The sequence below is a fragment of the Pleurodeles waltl genome, chromosome 3_1 (genome assembly GCF_031143425.1).
Source record: "Pleurodeles waltl isolate 20211129_DDA chromosome 3_1, aPleWal1.hap1.20221129, whole genome shotgun sequence".
In the NCBI taxonomy this organism is placed as follows: Eukaryota; Metazoa; Chordata; class Amphibia; order Caudata; family Salamandridae; genus Pleurodeles; species Pleurodeles waltl.
This window is the reverse complement of record NC_090440.1, coordinates 539291672-539316765: the sequence shown is the minus strand read 5'-3', so window position 1 is coordinate 539316765 and position 25094 is coordinate 539291672. Positions and strand designations below refer to the sequence as shown.

General features: G+C 45.4%; 1 protein-coding gene across 1 annotated transcript in view; it reads left to right on the top strand.

Moving 5' to 3' along the window:
* MAP2K5 (mitogen-activated protein kinase kinase 5) overlaps positions 1-25094 on the top strand; it is a 1242853-nt gene that overhangs the window by 777992 nt on the left and 439767 nt on the right. The gene's annotated exons all lie outside the window — the stretch shown is intronic.

Here is a 25094-nt window from a genome sequence, read left to right as displayed (position 1 = left end):
ATAAAATATCTATTACCGGAAATGTGACACCACAGACCCCTTCAAGTTCAACATCATTTGGGTGCAATTCACTAAATTTCATCTTCTTCCACGTGACCTTGTCGATGAAAGTACAAGGTGAACATTAATCTGCCCACACCATTATTTCATTGCCTTCCATTTTAAAAATACATTTAGGGGGGCAATATACATTGTTCATCTCACTTGAGTTTCCTTTCCTCTTCAGTTCTACACCATACACCACTAGTAATTCTACATCATCAACTTCCTCTTGCCCACTTGTCAGTATCATTCACCCCTGCCATTGTACTATCCCCACTAACCATGTTTACTGCCCTTTTTGTGGTTGTTTTTCCTAACATCTTACTAACTCTTGAGAAGTGTCCTACTTTATTGCATTTAAAACATTTACTTTTGGTAGCAGGCCAGTTACTTACATCTGTTGTGTGCCTGAAACCGCCACATATATAACATCTTTTTTCTTTCAGAATCTTGGATTTTATCATCTCTTTTGATATATTTTCTGCTGCTCCCTTTTACATTTTTCATGCTGTGTTTTCTATAATTTTATTCATGACTTTTGGACCCTGCTCCGCTCAATTCCTTGATATAACGAGAGGTATTCTCCATATGTCTAGCCACATTTGTTGGCTTATCCAATGTGGGATCCTTCAATCCTAGCCATTTTTCTTGGAGTTTTAGATTACACATTCTATCAATTAATTTGTCCCTAATAATTTAATCTCTGAGTTCTCTAAATTTACATGTGACTGATAGCCTGCACAAAGCTGCAACATATTGTTCTATTGTTTCACCTTGTTTTTGAGAATGTGAAAATAATTTCTTTCAAAAACCATGCTTAGTTTTTTTTCCATAATTTTCATCCAACACCTTCAGTGCAGTTTCATGTTCATTTTTTTCATCTTTATCACATCCTGTATCACCCTCTCTACTCAAATTTTCTGGTTTTGGCAATGTGTTAAGTACTTTCCTTCTTTCTAATCCTAGATTATGTTTGAGAATGGCAAGTTTTCTTTTCGTAGTAAATGCATCATCCACTATAGCTACCAAATAAGTTTTGGAAGATTACTTCCAATCTTCCCATGCCATACAAGGCTGTCCAGGATCTTGTAAAAGGCGGAGCTGGTATATTGTTGGATGACATATTCAGTCTGTTTCTCCACTCACCCACAGCAGCAAGCGAGCATGAGATAATTTGTTTCAACACTTCGATTACGTCACACACTCCAAGCACTGCATATGTTATAATATTTCTAAAGTACGTTTCACAAATTACACCCCCCCCCCTTTTTTTTTCTTTTATGATGTGGCTTATCCAGCTCCTCATATAAATTGTAGGCATCGGATAATGTCCCTTTGAAGCTGTGCACATCAGCAGGAAATAGCACAATGCGTTTTATCCCCTTTTCAGTACCTGCTTTGTGCTTCCCCTGCACATTGGCGTTTGTTGCTGGATGTGCACTTTCACTATAGCTGTGCATATCAGCGACTTCTCTTGGGTAACACTATATGCACAGTTACTCAGCTGTGTACATCAGCAACTTCTTTTCAGGGTCTTTCCTTTGTGGTTGCGTCTATGGGGTTACGTCTCCCATGCCAAGGCTTCACTCGCACTAGTTCCATGGTCAAATCTTCAACATTCCCTTGACGTCAATGCCACTGCGAAGTCTACATCCGCTATGTGTCTGCATTGTTCTGGAAACTAGTTCCGGAGTCACCAAGCGCCCATACCTATGAAACGCCCACATGGAGACATATGATTCAGCGTCATGCGCCAACCTTGGATCGTTGCAATCCTTCAAGGAAACGCGGAACGCCGTGCCTAGAGTGCCACTCAGTGCCGAAGTACAACAGTGGCGAACGTTCCAATTCTCCCTTTGAAGATACACACCTTAAGGTAGGCCGTTATTTGATAACAGCCTACTGGCTCGACAGTTTCCCTTATTTCCCCTTGAGTAATGAAATTCATGAATCTATCGAACTGCCAAGCACCAGTTTTTCTCTTTTCAGGCCACACTTTCCTTTTTCCACACAGGTAAACGTATATCAAAGGCTCCAACAGTTGTAGTCAATTTCTTGCCACAAATAAATAACGTGTAACTTCTTTTAATGATACTGGGCAGCCAAACTCATATCCCTCCCCCAAACTTACCTTCTTGTCCTTTAATTTTTTTTTCCTACCAGTAGATATCTTATGACAGTGAGACTTGGCCAGGGGTCGTCCCTTCGATTGATGCTGCCAAATTGGTAATTGCTTTCAATTGTAGTGTTGTCTTCTTCAACGTCCCATCCTTGTCGCCACTTTTGAGTTGAAAGACATGGCCTCTAGGACTGGTTTTTGCTGTTTTATAGAGCACCATCCAATGAATCCCCAGCCAGGGATCCTCAGCAACTGTCTGCCTCACAGTTTCTGATAATCCACACACCGGATTCCAGAAGTGGAAGCACACTGTTGCTAAGCACTTTTAACAGCTCTGACTTAGTAAGATTCTAAACACTACACACTCTGCTGCACATAAAGAGTCTTTTAGAGAATTACACTACTGTTTGGAATGCTATTGCTAAAAGCAGCGAATTAAATTATGTGATCAACTTGCACTATAACATTTGGATACTGTTGACATATTTTTGGTGTCTTCTGACAATGTTACATTACCTAAAGTTATTTTCATTGCCAAATATTTATTCCACCCTCTGCAATAACCTCTCGTGCACACCACCCCCAAAATAAATAGCAGTCTATAGTACAATTACATGAACAATGAGTATTTTTATGTAATTTCAACATTTTGTTTTTTTTCACCTTTGGCGACAGGCGGTTTCTAGGTTAGAAGATTGTCTTTCTGGTCCCAGCTGTATGTATTGTGTCCACTCAAAGCTGCCTGTTTCCAATCTACCCTCTTCGGGTTTGAAAATCATCTGAGTCTTGTTCCCCAATGGCCCATAATGTCCCTTGCTCACTAAATTAAATTACCAGATAGCGGCTCCATTCAGTTATTCACTTTACATTAAGAAGTAATTTGCTTCAACATAAACAGTTGTACAAACATAAAATGTGATTTCCCCCTCCTACCAGTTTACACTTTTTTTTAAATTAATTGTAAAGTGCTAGAAGTCAAAAGGACTATCTTTAGGTCTTGTCTATCAGACAGCACAAGCTGTCTGTTTATGAAATTACCTTTTGTCAGCTTATGATGGGCTTGAAGCCGTCCTGTTGCTTACCATTGGTTGGGTATATTGTCACTCTCATTTGCTTACTTTGTATTCATTATCTTGAATGTGCTTTCCTTTATTCTTCTTCTATGTATTCCTCCCCTGAGCATGGCCTTCTTACTAGTGTCCTTCCTCTGCTTACTTTTCAGGCTCTACTTTTTCCTTTTTGACTAAGCACTCCATGAGAGTGCATTATCTTTTCCAGCTCTGTCCCTCGTGTACTTCTCTCCCCCTCTCCACACTCCATGTTGCTCTCTCTCGCCTGTGTGCCTCTCCACTAGGCCCTCCTTGTTGCTCTCGCCCTTGTGTGCTTCTCCTCTTCCCCCATGCTCTACGTTGCTCTCTTTCATCTGTGTTCTGTCTGTTGTCCATGTTGCTTCTACCACCCACACCTTCCATGCTGATTCAACCCCTCCCCGTCCTCCGTGATGCTTCCTCCCTATGCCCCAACCCACATCCTCTGTGGTGCTTACCCTCACCTGCTTAGGAAAAAAAGCTTTTTTCTGTACTTTCTTTTTTACTCACCGATCCAACTGGGATCGATAAATCAATAGTAAAAAAGGCACCTGCATCATTTTATTGGTGCACATGTGTGTTGCGGGCACCTACAAAATACAGAGACATGCACGTATGCATTTTATCTGCAAGAAAAGTAATATAACCTCTGATGCGATAGCTAACGAAGCTGTATGTGTGCTACTTACACCATTTGTGACATCACAGCAATTACACACAGTGGAAGTACCCCTGTTAAAAACACCACTTTAAAATGAATAAACAAATGCAAATTTTTCAACTTCTCCATCAAAAATACCACATAAATTGTTTGTATGTTGGTCTTGCTAAATGGATGTGGTCTGGTGTAGCATGTGTGCACAGCGGATGAGAACTATGTAATCTGACTCTTACCTGTATCACCTGAAAGAAGCATTGGCAAACCTTATAGTTATTGCCTATACAAGGACTTTTGGCTTTTGCAATGTGTTTTTGCTATGTTGTTAACCAGTGTAGCTGCTGTTCAGCATAGCTAAAGGTTACTGGTGTGAAAGATTGGAATGGGGAAGTAGAGTGTCAGAGAGTGGATTTGTTGGAGTAGAGCGTCGTAGAGTGGAGTAGGGGGAGTAGAGTGTCATAGAGTTCAGTCAGAGTAGAGTTCAGTGGTTTAGTGGCAGGGAGTGTCCTAGAGTGTAGTGCCGTAGAGCAGAATGGGGTGGAATTAGGTGGAGTGGGTTGGAGTGGATTGAGTTAGTGGGGTGGATTCAATTGGAGTTGAGTGGGGTGAAGTGGATTGGGGTAGAGTAGAGTGGGTTGGGGTAAATTGAAATCATGTGAGGGATTGGATTGGGGTGGATTAGGTTGGATTGGGGTGGGTGGAATGGATTAGACTGGACAGGAGTGGGGTGGATTGCATTCATTGGATTGGAGTGGGGTGGGCTGGATTCAGCAATTTGAATGGACTGGATTCAGTGGATTGGAGTGCGGTGGATACGATTGGAGTGGGTTGATAGGATTAAAGTGAGGTGGTTTAGATTGGAGTGGGGGATTGTATTGAAGTGGGGGATTTGAGTTTTAGTTTGGAGTCAGTGGATTGGAGGGGGGTGGATTGGACTGGAGTGAGGTGAATTGGACTGAAGCGGGGTGGATTGGGCCGGAGTAGGGGATTGGATTGGAGTTGGGTGGGCTGGATGGATTCAAGTGGGGTGGACTGAACTGGGGTGACATGGATTGAATTGGAGTAGAGTGGGTTGGATTGGGTAGAGGGGTGGGTTGGATTGGGGTAGAGGAGTGGAATGGAGTGGGGTGGATTGAAGTGGATTGGAATGGGGTGGATTGCATTGAGATGGGGTGAATTGGATTGGCGTGGGGTGAATTGTATTGAGTGGGGTGAAGTGAGGTGGATTGAATGGAGTGAGATGGATTGAATGGAGTGAGGTGGACTGAATGAAGTGGAGTGGGGTCGATTGGTTTGTGTGGATTGGGGTGGATTGAGTAGGGTTGGATTGGAGCAGGGTTTGATTAAAATGGGGTGGATTGGATTGGAGTGGACTATATTTTAGTTGGGTGGATTGTGGTGGATTGGACTAGAGTGGGTTGGATTGGAGGGGGCGGGGTGCATTGGACTGAAGTGGGGTGGATTAAGGTGATTTGGAGTGGGGTGTATTGGACTGGAGTAGGGTGTATTGAGGTGGACTGGATTGAACTGGAGTGGGGTGGATTGTATTAGAGTGGGATGGATTGGGGTGGGGTGGATTGGGTTACAGTGGAGTGGGGTGGACATTGGATTGGATTTGGGTGAGGTGGATTGAATTGGAATGTGTTGGATTGGATTGGGGTGGATTGGATTGGATTGGTGTGGGGTGGATTTGATTAGAGTGTGGTTGATTGGATTGAGGTCGATTCGAGTTGGGTGGACTAGGTTGGAGGTAGGTGGATTGTGGTGGATTGGAATGGAGTGAATTGAGATGGAGTGGGGTGGATTGGATTGTGGCAGGGTGGATTGAACTGGAGTGGGGCAGATTGTTTTGAACTGGAGAGGGGCAGATTGTTTTGAACTGGAGAGGGGCAGATTGTTTTGAACTGGAGAGGGGCAGATTGTTTTGAACTGGAGAGGGGCAGATTGTTTTGAACTGGAGTGGGGCAGATTTTTTGGATTGGGGTGGGGGAAGATTGTTTTGGATTGGAGTGGGGCAGATTGTTTTGGAGTGGAGTGGGGCAGTGTGGAGTGTGGCAGATTGCTTTGGACTGGAGTGGGGCAGATTGGAATGTGGCAGATTGTTTTGGAGTGGAGTGGAGCAGATTGTTTTGGAGTGGAGTGTGTAGTTGGGCAGAGTGCTTTGGAGGGTAGTTGGGCAGATTGCTTTGGAGTGTAGTTGGGAAAATTGCTTTGGAGTGTAGTTGGGCAGATTGCTTTGGAGTGTAGTTGGGCAGATTGCTTTGGAGTGGAGTTGGGCAGATTGCTTTGGAATGGAGTTGGGCAGATTGCTTTGGAATGGAGTTGGGCAGATTGCTTTGGATTGGAGTTGGGCAGATTGCTTTGGATTGGAGTTGGGCAGATTGCTTTGGATTGGAGTTGGGCAGATTGCTTTGGATTGGAGTTGGGCAGATTGCTTTGGATTGGAGTTGGGCAGATTGCTTTGGAGTGGAGTTGGGCAGATTGCTTTGGAGTGGAGTTGGGCAGATTGCTTTGGAGTGGAGTTGGGCAGATTGTTTTGGAGTAGAGTTGGGCAGATTATTTTGGAGTAGAGTTGGGCAGATTGTTTTGGATTGAAAAGGGGCAGATTGTTTTGGATTGGAGTGGGGCAGACTGGAGTGATGCAGATTGGAGTGGGGCATACTGTTTTGGATTGGAGTGGGGCAGACTGGAGTGATGCAGATTGGAGTGGGGCATACTGTTTTGGACTGGGGTGGGGCACACACGGTTTTGGAGTGGAGTGGGGCACACACGGTTTTGGAGTGGAGTGGGGCACACACGGTTTTGGAGTGGAGTGGGGCACACACGGTTTTGGAGTGGAGTGGGGCACACACGGTTTTGGAGTGGAGTGGGGCACACACGGTTTTGGAGTGGAGTGGGGCACACACGGTTTTGGAGTGGAGTGGGGCACACACGGTTTTGGAGGGGAGTGGGGCACACACGGTTTTGGAGGGGAGTGGGGCACACACGGTTTTGGAGGGGAGTGGGGCACACACGGTTTTGGAGGGGAGTGGGGCAGACTCTTTTGGATGGGAGTGGGGCAGACTCTTTTGGATGGGAGTGGGACAACTGTTTTGGATTGGAGTGGGGCAGATTGTTTTGGAATGGAGTTAACAATAGAAATTCAAACTTTGCTTTGTGTTTGTAATGCTAGGCAATTTTTTGCAAGCCACTGCCAGTCACACACCTGTTTGCAGGGCACTAGAAGTTAAAAAGAACAAAATAGTTCCTCAGTTAAGTTGAATCAATCAGTGTTTGGTCCCTGCTCCACAGACAGGAACAAAAATGATGCTAGGTCTGCAGTGATCAATTACGAGGGTGTAAAGAAGAGTGCCACACAAGCAAACAAATGGTAAATAATGGGTGGGGGTCCAAACCCTTATTGTTAACAACGATGACTTGCAAGCGAGATGCATGCACTAGTCTCAACCCTAAAAAGACTTCACAGCGTTTGATTGGCATAAACGGGCTGACTCAGAGAGGACTAGTGTGCAAAACTTTTTTCAGAGTACATAATTTATGATACAGTTATAAGAACCTGAAAATAGAATTTCATTTATGCTGTGTTTCAACCATACCTGTGCCATTGTTTATGCTTCTGTCTACATTCTAATTGTATATTTGGAAGAGCCCTGTGGATTCTATCCAGTTACTCTTGTGGTACAGGAACCCTATCAGTAAATGTAGATTGCCAGAACCTCACTGCTATGCAGCAACCTTTCCAATACAAATGTGTTAGGATGCAGGGATTATCATGTTTGTAAACTCACACTTACGTGGTGTAGAAAACAGTGACACGCTAGACTTTACATATAATTGAAGTAAATAAAATGAAGATAGCAAACTAGGATAATGAAAAAGTTGTTGAAGCAAAGGGGTTGGGCAATTTACATTCACAGCAATAATGAAAATCTATCTAACATTAGAAGCGTATTGCTGTAAGTGATTCAAGCATTGTAGTTTTGGTGAACAGTTGTTGGGATTGGGTTTGATTCGGTTCAAATTTACGGTTGGGTGGGACTCTGGGTTTGGTGGAGAGGGTTTGGATGAGGGTTGTAATTGCAGTTTAGGTACAAATCAGTTTGTAAACTCACACTTACGTGGTGTAGAAAACAGTGACACGCTAGACTTTACATATAATTGAAGTAAATAAAATGAAGATAGCAAACTAGGATAATGAAAAAGTTGTTGAAGCAAAGGGGTTGGGCAATTTACATTCACAGCAATAATGAAAATCTATCTCACATTAGAAGCATATTGCTGTAAGTGATTCAAGCATTGTAGTTTTGGTGAACAGTTGTTGGGATTGGGTTTGATTCGGTTCAAATTTACGGTTGGGTGGGACTCTGGGTTTGGTGGAGAGGGTTTGGATGAGGGTTGTAATTGCAGTTTAGGTACGAATCAGTTAGTGTTAAGGCTTTTGGGGCAGATCGACCCCATTCTGTTATTAATCATAATGTTTTATTTATAATTTTCAATGCAGTATAAAACAGGTTTTTCTTTATTATTTATTCATAATAACGTCTTCATACATGGGCTTCTTCATTTTTGTATTCTTGATTATTCCATAGATAATGTACTTTCGCTTAGTACTCTACTTCATCAAGATGGTGTTTGAAACCTTGCTATAAAGATCCTACATCTGCCCAACATGGGCGTCAACTTCAGTAGTGAAGTGCCCTGAAAATTAGAAAAACCTCAGGCCCGCTTGATTTGTTTCCCTAATTTTAAATATTTTTTTCTTTTGTATTAGTGTTTGTTTTTTAAAGCAAGGTCTTCACATAATAATGCCTTTTCAGTACTTACACAGGGCTATTTTTTCTCCTCTCCTCCTCTTTTTTGAATGTTCATCATACTGAACGCTTCCTTAGCTTCTTCGTATTTTCAACTCTTAAGGTGCGTGATTAGTTTTTTTTATATTGCCTAATGTTTTAATAGCATATATTTTCCTGTGGTACTGAACAAATCTTAACAGAGCACTCTAAAGATGGTTGCATCAATACACTCTACAGGGCATATTGGTCTCTACTTACTGTATCAATTTTAAGTGGTCCTTGTCAATGATAACGTCATCCAATTTTATTATACTTCATTTCTATAACAGAACATGTAGTTTATTTTGACCTACTGGCTTGGTGGCCCTAGGCCTTCTTTGCCAGACTATTGCCTACCAAACATATAAATAACATCCTCAGATCAGAATTAGAATTGAAAATGTGCTCTAATACTCATAACTAAGGCAATAAACGTAACCTGTAAAAAGACCTTTTTCTACCCATAATAATATTGACCCTATAATAATACAATGCATGTAATCCCTGTATAACATCCAGTCTCTAATTTTCTTATTACAGGCAATTTGAGACATGTCTAGTCACCTGTAAGAAAAAAAAGAAATGACATAGCCACTTACTGCAATAACTTACTGCTTTTGAGTTCTGGTGACATAATTAAAGCTGCTATTTGAACAGCGAAAACAAAACCTGGCTTTTCCTTCTGCTCTGTTTTTCTAGATGAACAGTGATAAGCAGAAAGGCTATATTTATGGCACCATGTTTATGTTTTTACATTTTTGGTAGTTATAGGAAAGATAGAATTTCTCTGCATGTTTCTAAGGATTCTGAGGCACAGGTTATTTAAAAAAAAATCTGACTTGTATTTAACTGATTCTAATATCTTTTTGGTGTGTTTGCACTAGAGAATCTACTTTTATTCTTCATATCTGTAAACATTTTATTTCTTTTATAGAAAAGAGCAAGACACCAACTATTTAAGCAGTGTGTGGAAAGGGTGATGGGAAGGCCATGGGCCTCACTGACTTTTGCGGTCCTAAAAGCGTACCGCCAAAGCCGTGGAGAGGATGCCACCATCATACTGGTGGCACCACCCCCAGCATATTAGAATATTCCAATCGTGCTGACCAGTGGGAACATTGTGATACACGTTCCCACCAGAATGACCGGCGGGAACAGTGCTACGAAATTGGCCTCAGCTTCTTTAAGGGAGCTGAGCCGAATACCGTAGCACGCAGCACCCTCAGAATGTGCACTGTCTGCAAAGCAGGCAGCGTGCATTCTGAGAATGCTAGGCAGAAGGGCCCCTGCACTACCCACGCCATGGGCAGTGCAGGGCCCCTCTGTAGTCCCCCGGCACTGGCTTTTCGCCAGCCTTTCCATGGTGGGGTACAACTCAGGCCACCATCACCACGTCAGGAACCATGTTTCTGGCAGAGATGGTGGTCTTTAGGCGGGTCTGCCCGCCAAGATTGTAATGTGGTGGTTGAACCGCCTGGAGTGCGGGGGTCCAACCATCGCTGTGAGTGTGGCTGTCCTTGGGCCACCATACTCGTAATGAGGGCCCATGTACTTTAAGGAGCAAGGTATCCTCTCCTGTAAACACCTCAGGAGTTCCATGAAATTCTACTGGGACTTGTCTATTGCCTCATTCCTCTACATGGTCAGGGAACTCCTCAGTGACTTGCAATATCTTTATAACGGATCGCAATGGGGTGACTTTATCCCATAGTTAACACTTAACACTGGCTGTGAGCATACTGTTTTAGGAACATGCCCAGGGCTATGTTATGAAACTACAAAACTGAATTGGGAATCTTGTTTCACTAGGGGTAAATCTGATGCTCAGTTTATTCCTGTTTTCGCAGGGTAGTAGTCTTTTGGGAACTGTTGGCAACACCTGTACGGCCAAGACATGCATATTCCAGGGAACAACAAAGTGGCAAATGGTGGTAATCAGGAGCTAGGTATGGTCCGGCCTGAGGCTATGCAAAAATATGTGCTAAAGAACAAACAAGCACAGTGCATTCACGCCAGAAAATGCTAAAGAGCCACAGTAACGTACTCTGGCAACAACAAGGGAGCAAACTAAAGCACGTCGAAAGCTTCTGTTCCAATGTAGAATACTACAGATGCTACCAAAATAACTTATGGAAAAGGGTGAAAGCATTTTACATTAAAACGATAAATTATATGTAGAGAACCAATAAAGGGGTCGTCAGATAGACAACAGGACTGATTGTAAGTGTTGTGAAGAATGCCACAGTAGGAAATCTACCAGTTCAAGTGCCATATGATAGGGAATAAGCAGAGAGCACTTTAGTGATGCAAATTAACGAACATTCAAGGGGGACAGTAATCGGCGGATTCCAGCCAAGTGAACTTACAAAGCACAGCTGACTCACAAGATGATTTTAGATAGCAAAGAAAATGTGCAAGGTGCAATCTGTGAAAATCCGAAATCACTAGACCCAGGCAGTACCCAGTGGGCACAAGAAATAGACGGAAATAGGTAGTTCCTAAGTATGACAGCAAAGTGGGAGAAACTGCCAATGTTTCGGTGACAACTGAACCAGAAGAGACGGGTATTACCCATCTGTTGCAGGAAACAGGTTGTGCTCAGCTATCGTAAGTACCAGCCAAAAAACATGGGCTAAAGAGCAAGCACGAGAAGGCATGGACGTCATTTAGGGGTCGCCAGGGGTCGCAGCTGCGACCCCTGGCTTGCCCCTTGTGACGCCCGGCTCTGCCTTTGCGACTCCTGACCTCAGAGGTGGCAAAATCAGTGCCTGGAACGCAGGGGTAGCTCGCCCTAATATACGTCGTTTGGGGTTCACCTTTCCTGGTTTCTGTCAAGGTTTTTATTACACAAATAGTGAATAATATTATTTACTATTTGTGTAATAACAATGGAGTACAATTCGGAGGACTATGACTGGCAGCTAAGGTAAGTAAACATGCTTTCAAATGAATGTGATATGCATGCTTGTGAGTGAGAATATGGTTATGTGACCGAATATGTAAGCATGTGTGTGTGAGTCACAGTAAAGAGTAAAGATCAAGTATCATGTGATGTCACTTCCGCTACCCCTGCCATTAAGGTGAATTGACGCCCATGCGAGAAGGAGGCGGAAACAAACTAGGACAGTGGTTCCCAACCTGTGGTCCGCAGACCCCCAAGGGTCCGTGACACATTCCCAGGGGGTCCGCAGCCCTGAGCTGGCAGGAAGACACTTCTCCAGCTGGGGTCTCTCAGAAACACGTGCGTGTTTTTCTATTCATTACTTTATTTATGCAGCAGTTTAAAAAGCACTGCAAATTCATCCACCAGCTTTCACGCAAAAAATAAATGCGTCAAGATAACTCATGTGATTAATGTTCTTGCAGGAGAGAAATGGGAGTTTTGACTAGTGGCAGTTTTGACTCATCTAAGGTAGCGCAGAGGGTTAACATGCCTGCTGCAAAAAATCTATATCATGCTAAGAACAGTATTTTATATGCATAACACAGTGGGTTACTGCTTTTGTGACAGAGATTATTTTGTCACTGTGCATTTCATAAATTACAATCGTAATGTAGCACAGTGAGCTATGAACTGCGGTCAAAGAGCTGCATGCAACCTGCATGTCAGAAATTAGAAATGTATGTTTTTACCCAGACTTTCATTATCCTAATGCTTGTAAAAAAATGTTTGCTTGCATAGACATACATTCTTATTATTAAAGACAACGCTAACCACTGTGTTATGTTCTGAATCCTGAGTTTGCATGTCTCCAAACCAAACACTCTTAGAAAATGCCTACCAGTATAGATGACATGTGAATCCTACACTTTGTAAGTCCACTGTAAAGCGCTCCGACACCCTTCACTGGTATGAGAGGTGCTATAAAACAAATTAATTACATGTGACAGAGAGGTTATTGAGAGAAGAGAGGCTTTTATGGTTTTACTTCCTTTCCCCACCACATTTATATGTGAAAAAGCTTCTCAGATCTTATGTACCTAAAAATAGAAACAAATGGCTTAGGAAATGTAGAATCTGACCTGAGGATTCTGCTTCCCTAAATAAAACCAAACAATGAAAAGTTAGTGATGGAGATGCAGTGTCGACCTTCCCATTGAATGTTTTCATTTTTTTGCATATTTTCAAAATAAAATAATCATATCTTTACTAATTTGAGTATTTCTTGCAAATTACTGTTTTAATTCTTGAAATTTAAATTGTACAAATTGCTTGGGGGTCCCAGGCTTCCAATAGTGATTCAGTGGGGGTCCTCGAGAGTCAAAAGGTTGGGAACCACTGAACTAGGAAATGGAAAAGGCGGAAACATGCAGTGTCAGGCTAACATTGTGTCAGGGAATGCTGTCTGAGAGAATGACCCAAGGTCTCTGGATTTGTCTTTTTAAAATATTTGTGTTAGCATATATGTCAAGCAAACGGTTTCGTATAGAACACATTAGTAGAACACATTAGGTATAAGTTAATCGTAACAAATGTGTATATTGCGCAAATTGAAACAATAGAGGTTCTCAGGGCATACTAAAGTCAAAATTATGTTTAGAAAAAGTCGCTGATCTTATAGCATAACTCCCAATGTAAATCACAACATCCGCTCCAGTTATACATTACATCTATTGATCACAAAAGGACGAATTAAGATATACGTTTTATGTAGCTTATTTTGATTTTAAAACCGCATTTGCTAGTGTTCTAAGATCTAAGTTTTGGCCCGTGCGCTAAAGAACTGGAGGTCACGCAGGAGCTATTCACTGCAATTTAGTCGCTGTTTACTGGGAAAAAAAAGGCACAAGTATGATAGGGTACAAATGGAGACCTGACCAAAATATTTCCAGAATTCAGCCCCTTTGGGTGGGATTGTGTGTTAGCCCCTGATTTATTTTCACTATATATAAAATATCTTGAGACATATCTGTCACCTGGACTCTCTTAGATACCCCTAGCAACTTTTCTTTTCTCATATGAGGTCGCAAATTACTAGAAAGGTTCTGTAATGAAAAGCAGAAACGGGGCTTTAGGCCCACATATTTTTTCACATGTAATATTACAATTTATTCTACTAGTTTGTAAAAGTTGCAGGACTTTGATTATCTTTGTGGTAGGCATCTGTGATGATACCAGGTGGCAAAAGCAAATTTTTAGGGATGTTTTAACATTGTCCCACAGAGTAGGTTTTGTCAAGCGTTTTTCTCTACTAGGTGTGGGGGGTTCAATTATTCCCTTATGAATTATTTTGTTAACGACCTGGCAGATGTAGCACACGGCTCACAATTCAAGGATGACTTATATTGCCCATGATTATCTTCAGTTGCAGTTATGTTTTTTCGACTTGTATGAAGGCTTCTTAATGGTCCATACAGGTTGACGTTAGATTTGATTTGACCCTTACAAAATTTGAGAAAAAACTGCATTGCGACCTTATTGTTTTGGATTAGGTCCTCCTTTGAACCAATCTTCCTAAGGAATGCAATGATTGAACTAACGTCAGGCGAAACATGAAGTAAACTCCCGTGGTTCACACATGGTTATATGGTTCTGATGTCTATCGGTGATACAGAAGTGTGGTTCAACCGTTCCACAATACAAAAGCCAATGGGTCCACACTTTTAAAAAGTTGTTGTTCTATATCTTTTTATTTTTTCATTTGCAACATTTTTTTAATATTTCTTCGAGATGAATTGCTCTTTGGCTAATGGATATGGTTTTATTATTACGCCATAGTTTTTAAAAGATTGATAATATTTTTTTGGATTGTAATGTAATTTCACCATTTGCCTAATGATGATTTGGTGGGAGGGACCAGAAATAAACTGTTGACTAATATGGCATATCTTGAATGTCCGCCTCACTATGTGTCTAAATACTCAACTCTAACTTATCCACCTGTTCTCCTGAAATCTGTTTTTATAGACCAATTGATGTATCAGTGTGTATATATATATATATCGTTCCTGATGGATACTCTTAACACAGATTTATCCCCTTGTGAATATCCCCAGGCAAAAGACTGGACCCAAAAACTCAAAGAGCAGTACTCCTGCTTGCCGGTAGGTGGTTCCGTGCAACTCTGTGTCGACTTTGTTGCACTCTAGAAGTGACAAGCGGAGCCATATATAAGGGCCACCCATGCATGCTAACCTTTCTTTCCTCGCCTCCATATGAGGATTCAGAGTGCTGATTCTTTTCTTCCTACTTGAAGGTATTTTTTCACAATGATTTTATCTCTTATATTCTTTCACTGTGCAAGTTAACACGTCAGACTCCTAAGACTACAGGGTTTATTGTTTGTAGGGATTGTCACAAAAATATGTCTGTGACAGATCCCCACGAGGTGTGCCTCTGGTCTTTGGATTCTGAAAATGACTCCAAGGCCTGCAACAAATGCCACCAGGTGAATCAGAAAGCCATCCGAAAATGTGAGGTGACGTTCTTTGTGGCACAACACAGCAAGACTCTATGCAGGTCCCTCACCCAGTCAAAGTTGTGAAAGCAGATCCGTACCCACTCTTAATGTTCTTCCCATGTCAGACCTTCTTTGCGGTCAATATCTTAGGGTAAGTCTAAAAAGAAACGCAAGAAGTCCAAATGGGATACTGTTCCTTCCAGTGACTGTAGATCTCCAGAGAAGATGTGAGGGTGTCATTGTGTCTCCAGGTCTCACGCCTGTTCAACAGAGAAGTGGATTTCAACCTCGGTCTTGATGTGCCCCGAGTTTCTAGATTTGTCAACAGCGTTGCAGCAGATCAAAGCCTTTAGAGAGGCCATACTGCATATCTTAGGCACACATGCGACTCTCCTGGTGTGCCTTCGGGCATCAAGGCTCCACCTTTGGAGCCATCTGTACCCCTTCATCCCACTTCAGGTTGGGCACTGGTGCATACTTCCAGTCCAGCACCAAAATCAGTGCCATTCCGTTTCATGTCAACGCCATTGGCACTGGAGGATGATCTACAACCTATTGTGGTATCCGACTTTGAGCAAACTTTGACCAAGACCACTCCCTGATACCAATGTAGAGCAACCAATATTCAAACCCTCTGACCCAAACTCTAAATTGCCCCTCAATCGTGCATCCAGTACTGGGTTGGTTTCCCCTCCTGGGCTAGCAACTGAGGAAAATACATCCTTTGCTACAGTCTTTAGGAGAGCTGCCAAAGTCCTTGACCTCCACCTCCTTACTATGGAACTAAAATCCTTACTAAGGTCTTTCAGCCTGCTCAGGCACTTACGTAACCTTCAGTTAGGCTCTCATTGATACACTCTTGGACACTTGCTCTAAACCATGTTCTGATACTCTGACCATTTGCCACAGACCAGCACCAGTTGACCCTGATTTTATAACTCAGCATTCAACCCCTGAGAGTTTGGTGGTGCTAGTGTCTACCAGTAAAGTCAACCCTAAAGCCCTTCCTGTTACTCCTGTGGACAGAGAATACAAACATACGGAAATGTTTGGTAAGAGGATGTTGTTGTCGGCCAGCCTTAGTCGGTAAATCCCAGCTACCTTTTGGGTAACTACACCCATGCACTCTGGGGCATGTTTCATGAGATCTTACCAGCTGTGCCAAAAGATTTACATGCTTCCTTGGCCCAAACCATTCAGGATGGCCTGGATGAAGGCTAAGTTCTCCATTGATTAGGCATAGACACCACTGATTGTCTTTGATGGGCTTTTGGGATGAGTGCGGTGGTTTTGTCCTATGCATAGATGAAATTCACAGGCTTCTCTGGGAACATCCAGACATCCCTAATGGATAAGCGCTTTAACAGTTCCCTCCTGTTCAGTGAATAAGTGGCTTCTGCTCTGGAATGTTTTAGAGCAAGCCGAGACATTGCACTCTCTTCTGTCTTTCGGCCCTAGTTTGGCAATCCCCCCACCAGTTTCGCCTTTTTGAGGGATATGCCCAGGGCATTGTGTGTCAGCAGAGTCTGGCCCTGCTGTCCGCAAAACAGGGGAACCAGCAGTTTTAGGTTGGGCCGTAGCCCGACTAGACAATGACCAGGCCATCAGTGGCAGAGTATGTCCAAATCCTCTTCCTCCTTGTTAACAACTCGAACATCTTTAGTTCGCCCCTAGCAGCACACATCCATCCTGTAGGTGGAAGGGTCAGCTTCTTCCTTCATTGATGGCGCAGCTTCCAGCTGACAGGTAGTTCTTTAAAATTGTCCAGTGCGGTTATGTCCTGCCATTCTTTTTTGACTTGCTTCACCTGTCACCTACATCACAGTAGCTTGCAGAGGACCAACTATCTATTTTGCGCCAGGAGGTGCAGGCTCTTTAGGCCAAAAGAACCTTAGAGATGGTATTGTCCTCAAAAGTGAGGAGTGGGTATTATTCCTTGTGCCAAAGGAAGCTGGAGGCCTTCTTCCTATTTTGGATAGTCAGCCTCTCAACTTCTTCCTGCGAAAGGACAAATTCAAGGTGCTCAGCTGGCCCAGGTTCTGTCTGTCCTGGAAACTGGATGGTGGTGTTGGCCCTGCAGGATGCCTATTTTGATATCCCTGTCCTGCAGGCCCTCAGGCGCTACCTGTCATTCAAGGTGGGCTATGTGCACTTTGGTCGCCTTTTGGCCTCACCAGTGCCCTTTGACTGTTCACAAAGGTGATGGTGGTTGTCACTTCCCTTCTTTGGAGATGACTGACTGTTAAAGGCAGGCTTGCCACTGTCAGTCATGTACCACCTCAAGACAATGGTGAACCTCCTGACAACTTTGAGGTTCTCATTTAACCTGCCAAATTCACACTCCACTCTTTTGCAGAGGCTTCCTATCATCAATGCTGTTCTGGATGCAGTGCACTTCCGGGCCTTCCCTCCGAATCAAGAAGCCTGGACATTCAGGTTATAAACCTGTTGTTTCAACCTCTGTTCTGGGTCTCAGTGAGGATGGCTCTGAGGCTTCTTGATCTACTGGCCTCCTGTATCCTGCTCAGCTACCATGCCATATGGAACATGCAGGCTGTATGATGGGATCTGAAGTCCCAATGGGCCCAGCACCAGAGAAACCTGTTGGGATTCCATCCAGCTTAACTCAGTAACTCCATTCAGAGTCAACAGCTGTGAGAGATGCTTCATTAGGTGTTGGGGAAGAAATCTAGAAGAGGTGGCGATCAGGGGTCTGTGTCTGTGGAGGTGACCCACTTCCACATCAGTCTGGTGAAGTTGCAGGCAATTAATGTAATGTTGAAGGCTATCCTGTCAACATCAAAGAGAGGCTGTTGTAGGTTCTCATGGGCAACACCACCGCAACATGGTACAGCAACAAGCAGGGCAGTGTGGTGTCCTGGGTTCTGTGCTAGAAGGCCCTGTGACTCTGGACCTGGCTGAATCGTCTGGGGATCTCCCTGATCATTCATCAGCTGGCAGTATCTTTAAACGCCAGGGTGGATAAACTCAACCAGTAATGCTTAGCAGATCATGAGTGGCAGTGAGACTGTTGGTTCAGGGCACTTTAAACAGTGGGGAGAACCCTGAAATAATCTCTTCACCATCGCCGCGCATGTGCAGTGTTAACAGTTATGCTTGTAGGAGTGCCCAAAATAGTCTCTCTATTGGACTTAATTTGCCTAGAGAGGTGTGCAGGACTCCTCTATGCCTTCCCGCTGTTACCTCTCCTGCCTCATGGTCTGAAGGAGACCAGAAATGACCAGGCCCAAGTCATCTTAGTGGCTCCCGATTGGGCCAAAAGAGTTTATTACCTGGAAATTCTGGGCCTGAGCATCTGTCCTCTGATGAGGCTACCACTTTGGGAGAATCTTTTGTCACAGCAGCATGGCAGGTTCTGTGCAACATGCACTGCCATGCGTGGGGATTAGGAGACAGCAGTTGATCTCTTTTGATCTCCCTTACAAAGAAGTTGAAGTATCTCTGGCAGCCAGGCATCCTTCCATGAAATCAGTGTATGCTGGCTGCTTGGATAAGTTGGTGGCTTGATTTGGTAGCCGCGAGATAGACCTGTTGCAAGCTAATCTTTTGGGTGTCTTGTTGTTAGCTTTTGGCCCAGCACAGAATCCGAGTGGGCACTGTTAAAGGTTACATGTCAGTCCTCTCTGCCTTATAAGTTTGCTTGACCAGCCATCCTCATTCAAATCACCTTTGATGCGTTTTCCTAAATGTTCGCAGCATGTTTCCTTTAAAGCCCTTTGCGATGCCACAGTGGGACTTAGATTTGGTTCTCACTTACCTAATGTGTACTCCTTTTGAGTGAATACATAGTTGTTCCTTACACCTCCTGACCTTAAAAACTGTCTTTCTGATTGCAATAATATCAGCATGTCATTTGAGTGAGTTTCAGGCTCCCGGGTGTAGCTGTCTTGGCTTTGGCACATGGGAGTGCCTGTCTTTAATATCTGTCAGGCTGCCATGTGGGCATCCGTATACATGTTCACGAAGTACTAGTCACTTGATAATGTAATAGAGACTTCTAGTTGCAGATTCTTAACCTTAGAATTTTCCCCCAGGTGTCAGACCAGATCCGGAGATTTTATCTTCGAGCAATACTCTTGCATCGGTAGGTGGCCAGTCAGTCGACTCCACGGGTGTTGTTGGGGTCATAGTCGCCGTGATGATGTCGGGAGTAGTACATAGATGCCGCCTCAGTGCAGTGACATCAGTTCTTTTCTTTCCGCGCCACGCTCTGATCCGGAAAGAGCTACCCTGGTCTCTGTTTGACCGACTTCGACCCTTTTGTCGAGTTTTTTGGTGGGTTTTTGGTGCGTCGAGATGTCCCCAAAGACTGGTTTCAAGCCGTGCGAGGACTGTCACTGCATGATGTCGGTGACTGATCCGCATCTGGTGCCTGGAGCGCGACCACAACCCAAAGTCGTGCTCCGAGTGCCGGGCCATGCACCGGAAGGTCTTGAGGGAGGGGTCCCTTAAGCTAATGGTGGCCCGGCGCTCGACTCCGTGTAGGTCCCGTTCTCGCTCGAGGGGAAGGTCTCGAGACTACTTGCGGAGCCACCACCATTCGTCTTCCTCTAAATCTTCGGGCCAAGAAGGTAAGGTCCCATCACCCTTCGACTTCACCCTGTCGGCTGATGCGACTCTGGAGTAGTGTCGATGCTCGAAGCCTCCGTTTCCAGAGCCTGCTTCTGATCCCGCACTGTGCTTCCCCGAATTTCCAGGAGCCGGTGCAACCTCTGCCCAAGGGGTTCGGGGGCCTTTGGGGTCGGGGGCCTTTGGGTTCCACGCTGGCGGCTTCAGCTCCGGACACTTAGGTCCCCTCCGGATCCGCACTGACGCCGGTCGTACCACTGAGACCTTCTCCGGTGCCGGATCGATTGTCGACGCTCCCGTCTTCAGTAATGCCCACCATCGATGTTGACCCCGATCCTCATCCCTGACGACTTGGAGTCGGAACGGCGTTGGCAGATGCCGTGTCTATCTTCGATGGGGCTTACTCACCCCAGGTCAGATTGGGACCCTTTTTTCTTATGGGTACGAATTTGGGGAAGGATGGAAGAGGTCCCCGGACCCTTATGAATACCAGGATGACCCTAATAAGGCCTGGGCACAGGAGTTGGGTGAGACCAGTGGACTGGACACTTCTCCAGACACTGGCATGCTGTCTCCTCCTACCGTGGCTACGGCGGAGGGAGCAACATATTCTGTGGTGGTCAGTAGGGCGTCTGAGGTCCTTGGCCTTGAGTTGCCTACTGTTGAGGTCAGGTCAAATCTCCTGACTGAGGTGCTTCAGCCGGGGACTTCCACATCTGAGCCCCTTCTACCATTCAGTGAAGCCCTCACTGATGTCCTCTTGGGTACTTGGTCAAGACCCAACACAGGGGCTCCTGTGAACAGGACTATCGCACGCCGCCAACGGCCCGCCCCGAACGACCCTAAATTCCTGACCCACCTCCCCACGTCTGAGAGTCTTGTCATCCAGGCTTCCTCTTCCTCGGGCGCATTCCCTTCCGCACCCCCGGACAGGGAGTCAAAAAGGCTGGAACAATTTGGGAAGAAGATGTTTTCTTCCTCCAGTCTCACGCTGTGGTCCGTGAACACTGCATGTCTTTTGGGCCGCTATACCCACTCCCTGTGGGATACAGTCGCACAAGTTCTGCCGCAGATACCGGAGGAGGCCCGTGCTATCGTCTCCCAAGCTGTCACCGATGGGAGTGATGCGGCAAAGTTCACGATCAAATGTGGGCTGGACATGACCGACTCTCTAGGCAGATCGGTTTTGACGACGTGGCCTTGAGGCGCCACGCCTGGTTGCGTACTTCAGCTTTTTCGGGGGATGTCCAACAGTCTCTTAAGGACATGCCCTTTGATGGCTCCTGTCTCTTTGGAGACAAGGTGGACTCCGCTTTGGAGAGGTTCAAGGACTCCCGGGCTGCGGCTCCGTCCCTTGGCCTTTCCACTGCCCCTTGCCCCCAACAGTCCACCTTTCGCCCATATTCGTGGTCAAGGAAGAAGCACCCTGTCACGTCCTCTTCCCGGCCACCGTGCCACCCCTGCTGTTCAGTCTCTGCATGGCCGTGGACGCGAAATCCCACGTGGATGTGGGACAGGGAACCAGAGGTCTGCCCAGTCCACCCCTGCTCCGGCTGCAGCCTCCAAACCCTCCTAGTCCGTCCTCTCACTCCTGTCCAGTTAGCGGCAGGATTCGGCATCACTACAGACAGGTTGGTTTTGCAGATAGTTCAAAGGGGCTACTCTCTCTTCTTCGAATCTGCACCACCAGCCATGCCTCCATCAGTCACCCTTCTTCCAGAGGATCATTTGGTACTTCTCCGCCAGGAAGTCGCGGCTCTCTTGGCCAAGGGAGCCATAGAGAAGGTTCTTGCACCAGAAATAGGTTGTTATTCCTGCTACTTTCTGCTGGCCAAAAAAGACCAGGGCTTACATCCAATCCTGGACCTTCAGGACCTCAATTGCTTCCTCAAGAAGGAGAAATTCAAAATGCTCACCCTGGCTCAGGTCCTGTCTGCCTTGGACCCAGGGGACTGAATTTTAGCATTGGACTTGCAGGACTCTTATTTCCACATTCCCATCCTGCCTGCCCATAGGTTAACTGTGGTTCGTGGTAGGTCACAAGCACTTTCAGTTTACCGTGCTCCCCTTTGGCCTGTCCTGCGCCCCTCGGGTGTTCACAAAAGTGATGGCGGTGGTTGCAGCTCCTCTGCGTCGGTTAGGGGTTTCAGTCTTTCTCTACCTCGACGACTGGCTGTGGAAGGCGGACTCGCCCCGGAAAGTCATCTCTCACCTTCAGACTACGGCAAACCTCCTGCACACATTGGGGTTCACTATAAACGTGCCAAAGTCACACCTGACTCCCTCTCAGACGCTCCCTTTCATCTGAGCTGTTCTGGACCCAGTGCAGTTTTGGGCTTATCCTCCCGAAAAGCGAATCCAAGATATTCAGGCTCTGATTCCGATCTTTCATCCTCTGTCTTGGGTTTCGGTAAGACTGACTGTGAGGCTGCTGGGCCTCATGGCCTCCTGCATCCTGCTAGTGACACATGCCAAATGGCATATTTGGGCTCTGCAATGGGACTTGAAGTTTCAGTGGGCGCAGCATCAGGGAAATCTCTTTGACATGGGTCAGATCTCGGAGAGGACTGCAAAAGACCTACAGTGGTGGTTTTCGAATCCACATTGGGTCCACGCAGATCCCTCTCCGTTCCCCAGCCAGATACATCCATAATGACAGATGCGTCACTTCTGGGTTGGGGCGGCCGCATAGGAGAGGCGGAGATCAGAGGCCTCTAGTCTCCAGCGGAGTCTGGGCTCCATATCAATCTTCTGGAGCTCCAGGCAATCAGGCTTGTGTTGCAAGCATTTCTTCACTGTCTGAAAGGGCAAGTAGTGGAAATGTTCACGGACAACACTACCGCCATGTGGTACTGCAACAAACTGGGCACAGTAGGGTTCTGGACCCTTTGTCAGGAGGCACTACGCCTCTTGACATGGCTGGAACATCAGGACGTTACCCTGGTGGTTCAACATCTGGCGAGCTCTCTTAACGCCAGAGCAGACGAACTCAGCCGTCGATGCACAGCCGATCACGAATGGTGTCTCCATCTGGAGGTGGCGCAAATGGAGAGCCTTGGTTAGAGCTGGTTGCCTCTTGCAATGTCAGCTGTTTTGCCCGTTGGAGTTTCAAAGGCGGCACTCGCTCAGAGATGCTTTTCATCTTGAGTGGAACTCCAGACCCCTTTCCGCCTATACCACTTCTGCCAAGAGTTCTTGAGAAGATCAGGAATGACCGGGCCCAAATTATCTTGGTGGCTCCAGACTGGGCATGAACATTATGGTATCCAGAGCTATTGAGCATGGCCACCGATCAGCCACTCAAACTGCCTCTTCGGGTGGATCTTCTGTCACAGCAACAGGGGACGGTGTTCCATCCGAACCTGTCCAATCTCCGCATTCATACGTGGAGATTGAGCAGCAGCAATTGCCGGCTTTTGACCTTCCACCCGAAGTCTGTTATATTATCTTGGCAGCCAGGCATCCCTCTACCAAAACAGTATACGCCTTTCGTTGGCATAAATTTGTGGCATGGTGTACCAACAAATCTGTTGATGATCTCTCTGCTCCTCTTTCTGAGGTTCTTTTGTTCATTTTTTCTTTAGCTCAGAAGGGCTCTGCTTTGGGCACCCTTAAAGGGTATTTATCAGCTATTTCGGCCTTTCCTAGGTTACCTGATCAGCCCTCACTCTTTAAGTCTCCTATTGTCAATTGACAATATAAAGGTCCCATTTATTTCCTCCCACTCCATTTATCATGCCTCAGTGGGACCTCAATCTTGTCCTTACTTACTTAATGTGTACTCCCTTTGAGCCGATGCACAATTGCCCTTTACGGCTCCTCACTTTCAAGACTGTCTTTCTTGTTGCCATCACTTCTGCTCGCAGAGTAAGTGAGCTGGAAGGTCTTTCTTCAAACCCCTCATTGTCTGTGCACCCTAACAAAGTGGTGTTCTTCCTTCCCAAAGTTGTTACGCCTTCATGTAGGCCAGTCCTTCACCTTGCCTACTTTTTACCCACACCCATATCCTTCTCATGAGGAGAGACTCTACTGTCTGGACCCAAAAAGAGCATTGGCATTCTATCTAAATCGTACTAAAGATTTCCGGGTGGACAATCAACTCTTTGTTGGATATATGGATGTGAAGAAAGGGAAGCGGTCCAAAAACATACCCTCTCTCGATGGGTACTTCTTTGCATCAAGATGTGCTACGCTTTGGCTAAGAAGCAACCCTCTGAGGGCTTGCACGCTTATTCCACCAGAGCAACTGCTGTATCCACTGCGTTAGCATGCAGAGTTCCTGTCCTGGATATCTGCAAGGCAGCTACGTGGGCATCCCTGCACACGTTTGCCTAACATTACTGCCTGGACAGTCATGTCCTTCGGGATGGCTACTGTGGTCGTTCGGTCCTGCAGAACTTTCTAGTATGATCTTGGTTCGCAGCCAATCTCCGAGGATGGCATTGCTTGGGTATCTATTCTAAGGTAAGGAATCTGCAACTAGAAGTCTCTATCAGATGAACAAGTTACTCACCTTCGGTAATGAAATATCTGGTAGAGACATATTCTAGTTGCAGATTCCTTACTGATCCACCCGCTCTCCCCACATGCAAACTGATATCTAGGGACAGGGATTCCCCCTTCAGGTCCTTAGCTGTGGCGCACCAATCTCAGTGTTCTTAGTGGCTTTGCGCTTTGGCGTGGAAAGTCGTTAAAAGAAACTGATGTCACTGCGCTGAGGCAGCGTCTCTGTACTACTCCTGACGTCATCATGGCGACTACAATGCCAACGACGCCTGTGGAGTCGACTAACACCACCTACCGACGCGCAAGGGTATTGCTCAAAGAAAAAATCTCCGGATCCAGTCTGATTCCAGGGGTGGGGGGGGGGGGGGGTGGGGGGGAGGGGTAGATGGGAAATTCTATGGTAAGGAATCTGCAACTAGAATATGTCTCTACTAGAGAAAGTTTGTTACCGAAGGCAAGTAACTTGTACGTCAGGTCTGTCAGGATGGGCACTTTGTCTGTCAGATCCTGCAGGACCTATTGTTATGAGCCATTCCACAGACCCACTACCTAGGGAGGTACTGCTTTGGTATATTTTCCCAAGGTGAGGAATCTGCAATTAGAAGCATCCATCAGAAAAACAGGTTGCTTACCTTTGGTAACACTCTTTCAGGAGGATTCTCTATCCTCTGTATCTAACCACAGATTACTTAGTGCGTTCCTACCTCTCCATTCTGTGGAATCGTCTACTTTGCCATCTAAAAATATTCCACTTTAGGAATCTGCTTACTAGCCCTTCCAATCTGCTGATGGACTCAGCCTCTCAGGGCGTGAACAGACTTCTGAAAGTCACTGAATTCATCGTGCATGGGTGGCACT